The following is a 5,227-nucleotide window of genomic DNA, read 5'->3' on the forward strand; positions in this document are numbered from 1 at the left end:
CCTTTAAAAAATGAGTTTCTATCTCAACCAAAAATATCTCAATTTCACTATTACAATATCCCTTGGTCAATGTAGCAATAGCAATTTCTTAACACATTCTACACTTGTTTTAGAGTAAAAAAGGGTAATGCTGTAAGATAGAATTGCTCAATGATAGAATTGCCCAATGTTAATAATATGAAACTGTGTTGTAGTATATTGCTATATTATATATATTATTTGGCAACCCTGTAGTGTCTCCTACCCAAATCATAATGCAATCAGCTAAACTAGAAAAAGAGGAGTGTCTTTCTGCAGAGAGGGGCTGACACTCTGAACACATTTTTAGCCTGAGGAGTTTGAAGCAGGAAGTAGAAAAAGAAAATAGCTTTAGCTGACAGAAGACAGCCAAGAAATAAGGATTAATCCAGTGTCTAAACTGCATGTATGTATGAGTTTCCTTGATATCCTCATAGCTACTAGTCTAAAAAGCATTTCTAAACAATATAGCAGTATAATAGCCTTTAGAATGTATCCGTGTAATTACAGCTTTAAGGATCTTTTTATGTACAATCATTGTTAAGAAGTTAGTGCATTTACTATAGTCTGTTCTATATTTTCTTGCTCACCTTGTATTTCAGTGTCTTTATTTACAGATGCCACTAATGTCAGGTTTATATGCAGACACATTGCTACACTACATTCATATACACACACACACTCTCCATTTTCTCCTGTAATTAAAGGGACAGGAAACTCCAACATTTTCTTTCATGATTTGGATAGAACTTAAAATTTTAAACAACTTTCCAATTTACATCTATTATCAAATGTGCTTCATTATCTTGTTATCCTTTGCTGAAGGAACAGTATTGCACTACTGAACACATCTAGTTAGCCAATCACAAGAGACAAATGTGTGCAGGCACCAATCAGCAGTAACAAGGGATACTAAGAAAACAAAGCACATTTAAAAATAGAAGTGAATTTAAAAGTGTCTTAAAATGACATGCTCTATCTGAATTATGCACGTTTAATTTTGACTTTCCTATCCCTTTAAAGGGACAGTCAACACCAGAATATTTTTTGTTTTAAAAGATAGATAATCCCTTTATTACCCATTCCCTAGTTTTGCATAACAAATACAGTTATATTAACATACTTTTAACCTCTGTGATTATCTTGTATCTAAGCCTCTGCAAACTGCCCCTTATTTCAGTTTTTTTGAAAGACTTGCATTTTAACCAATCAGTGCTGGCTCCTAGGAACTCCACGTGCGTGAACACAGTGTTATCTATGAAACACATGAACTAACACACTCTAGTGGTGAAAAATTGTCAAAATGCCCTGAGATGAGAGACGACCTTCAAGGGCTTAGAAATTAGCATAAGAACCTCCTAGGTTTAGCTTTCAACTAAGGATACCAAGAGAACAAAGCAAAATCGGTGATAGATGTAAATTTGAAAATTGTTTAAAATTACATGCCCTATCTGAATAATGAAAGTTTGTTTTGGACTAGAGTGTCCCTTTAATGCATGAATATTCTACTGTACTTAGCATAGTTCATATATAGAATCAGCCTGCAGCTTAATAGTCAGTCCCCTCTTTCATTAAGTGGGCAGATAGCTTTCAGGGAGAGAATCCTGGAAATATGTATGGGTTTCAGTTTCAGAGAAAAACTTTGTAAGCACAATGTCAATAAACTATTAAACTTGTTTTCAATGTTTGACTGATTGAAAGTTAGTTAATAATGCTTCAGTGAAAGCCTTAAAGGGACATGATATCCCACATTTTTCTTTCATGATTCAGACAGACCATGTGATTTTCAACAACTTTCCATTTTTCTACTATCTAATTTGCTTCATTCTCTCTGTATCTTTAGATGAAAAGCATACCTATGTGGGAGCAACAATGAATTACTGGAAACTAGCTGCTGAATAGTGTCTGCACACAAATAACTATTGTCATTGGTTCATCAGATGTTTTCCTCTAGCTCATAGTAGTGCATTGCTGCTCCTTCAACAAAGGACACCAAGAGAATGAAGTACATTTGATAATAGAAGTCAATTGGAAAGTTGTTTAAAATCACATGCTCAATCTGAATCAAGAAAGAAAAAAAATGGGTTTCATGTCTCTTTAAATTTATTGCAAATATAAAAAAATGGAGAGAAGAAGAAAAAGAAAGTGTCTGACATGGTGATTCTAGACCCTGCTACACTCTACAGCAATGCAACAAAAAACTAGCTACCAGGCTGTATTTTCAATAAATGCACAGCAAGAATTTACTGGCAAGCCTCAGCTTCAGTGAATAATTAACCTGAACACAACTATTTACTGGCTACATAACTTGGGACAGTGTAAAAAGCTGCGCAATCTTTTGGTGCTCTACAAATTAATGATAATAATAATAGTAGAGGTACAAAAATTGACATTTGCCAACTTTAAAGAGATAAACTATCCAGCGAATACCTAAGCAAGCTATCACAATAAACAAGATACTGGCAAGTCACTGCCTCAAGAAAATGACTCCCAGGGACAATACAGAGACATATCTTTAAGATACGGTGACCATGGAGTAATAGCACAGCATTTCAACAACTGGCAGTTCAATTAAAGAAAGGCTGTTTAACCTAATTCATCTGTTACAGAAATGCTGAAACCAGGGACACAAAATTCAGTGCAGAATGTAAAAAACTCTGAGACCAATTCTTGTATAAACTCCCATGTAGTCTCTGTGATTGGGGTTGCCAAAATAATCCCACTACATGTGAAGCCATGGTGTCCCAAGTGGAGAGATATCTGTTTACTGAGGACCTGGAAAAAAATGGTCTCTGGCTACATTTAAGACCATCACATCCCACTCTTTCCCTAAGACAAGACATTTACTAGATCTCAAAGACCTGGACCAATGGTGGAGGATGCTAAATTCAATCCTGGATCAAGAGTTTGTTCACCAAGAGCAGGCCATACATTTATGAGAGAGATGGGCTTAAAGTGACAGTCAAGTCCAAAATAAACTTTCATGATTCAAACAGGGCATGTAATTTTAAACAACTTTCCAATTTACTTTTATTACCAATTTTGCTTTGTTCTCTTGATATTCTTTTTTTAAAATTATTTATTACCAACAGTGTTGCCACTACTTAATGTGTCATAGCAAAGGTTAATTTACAATCACATAATCATTTCACCACGCAGGGTAATTCATAAATGTTAAAGAAATACATAAAAGAAAAAAGACATGAATACTTCTCTAAACAGGGGTTGATTTAACTTGACATCAACTAAAAGCTAACATTATAATGGTTCAAAGTAAAAGTAGATCATACAAACATTAGACCTATCCCCAGACATCTGGGTAGAGCGTCAACTTTTCTGGTGATTTTACTTCAAATTCTACCCATAGTTTTAACCACTGTTGGTAAGATTTTATATATTTTTTTTGTATTCGGTGATCCGCCGAAGAAAGAAAGGAAAAAAAGAGAAAGAAAACTGCCATACAGTCATACACATCATGGGAAAAGAGAAGAAGAGAAAAAAAAAACGCCCCTGCCTCACCCCTCTCCACTCCAAAGAAACCGCGCAGGAACCCTAATACTAATAAGGGTATTAACTATCTGCTATAACACACTTATGCCCACTCAAGGGGCAATCTTCCTGCCTGCATCCAAGTATCAAAGAGAGTTGTTTTTTTAATAATAGTTATAAATTGTTGTTGCAGTGGCATGGGATAAGTTTTCATTATGCCCAAACATTTTTGGAGATACTTCTCCAATTTCCCCTCTAGATAAATGTCACTAGAGTATTGTTCCATAATAATTATATTAGCAATCGAGGCTTTAAAAGTTTGGAAAGACGGGGGCCTGCCTGATTTCCAGTTAAGCAAAATTAAATTGCATCCGGCTAAGATCAGTGTGTTAATTGTCTTATATTGTTTATTTTTTTGCATAATTACACATAAAGAAAATATCTTGAGGACTTATAATAAATTGATCGTCTAAACTTAAGGATAGCCAGAAGTTTACCTTATTCCAGAATTGTTTGATTTTCGGGCATCTCCAAAAACAATGCATAATATCTGCATTCGGATTACTACATTTCAAACAAATATTATCACCAGTTGGGTACCATTTTTTAAGATGTGCAGGAGTGACATATACCAAATTAAGAAGTTTGCAGTGAGATTCTCTCCAAGAAATTGTACTAGTTGCTTTTTGCACTAAACTAAAGCTACCCTCAATCTCTTCAGAGGAAATAAAGGGGAAATCTATTTTCCATTTCTTTAATAACTCCTCTAGACGTATCTGGCCAACCTTATTAAGCAACAAAATATACATAAAAGAAATGGACCTATTACCCTGTTTATAAATATTAATTGCTGAGTTAATATCTCCTAACTTCCAATCTGATTTATTGTCCTGCCATAATATCCCATACATATGTCTCAGCTGTAAATAAGCAAAAAAGCTATGTTTATGGATCCCGTACTCTTTCAGCAGATCCACAAATGACTTAGCCATATCTAACGTATCGTCCCGAATTTGAATCACATCTTGCAGACCTTTGTTAGACCAATCCTTAAAAGTTCTAGAGGAGATTCCAGATGGGAAGTTAGGATTACCACAAATTGGAAGGTATTTGGAGGATTTCCATTTAATTTTTAAATTCATTGCATAGTTTATGCCATGCCAAGATAGGATTCAACAGCGTCCCCATCCGAGCCAACCGGTTGGGAAAATCCTTCTTGTCTAGATGGATCAATGCCTTCAGTGAATATGGCCGTCACAATTCCCGTCTCTAAGTACAGATTAGTTGAATACTCTATTTCTGTAATTCAATCTAAAATATATTTGCTTTGCGTGACTAGATTATAGTATCTAAGGTTTGGCAATGCCAGGCCTCCTACGTATGTATGTAACGAGATATTATGTATGGATATCCGTCTCCGTTTTTGCTTCCAAACAAACCCTGCTGTAATACGATTGAACAAAACTATATCTTTACGCTTAATCAAAAGCGGGAGATTTTGCAATAAATATAATAATTGGGGGGAAAAAAAGAGTCTTAACCATAACAGCCCGTGCTGAAAGTGAAATTGGAAGCGACATCCACTTATCTATCTCTCTTTTATATTTGCAAAAATAAGATGTAAAATTTAAGTTGTACCAAGCGGTAGGGTCCTTATGTATTTTAATCCCTAGATAATTTATTGATTCTACTGATTTAAAAGGATATCTTAGACTTGGGG

The 5,227-nt window shown here is 35.0% G+C and overlaps 1 long non-coding RNA gene across 1 annotated transcript; it reads left to right on the forward strand.

The window, feature by feature from the left end:
* Positions 1-358: 358 nt before the first annotated feature.
* Positions 359-3,107, forward strand: LOC128655974 (uncharacterized). Its single transcript, XR_008401951.1, has 2 exons — positions 359-424; positions 1,862-3,107. It is a non-coding gene; the product is annotated as an uncharacterized LOC128655974 (long non-coding RNA).
* Positions 3,108-5,227: the final 2,120 nt, after the last annotated feature.

The sequence above is a fragment of the Bombina bombina genome, chromosome 4 (assembly GCF_027579735.1).
Source record: "Bombina bombina isolate aBomBom1 chromosome 4, aBomBom1.pri, whole genome shotgun sequence".
In the NCBI taxonomy this organism is placed as follows: Eukaryota; Metazoa; Chordata; class Amphibia; order Anura; family Bombinatoridae; genus Bombina; species Bombina bombina.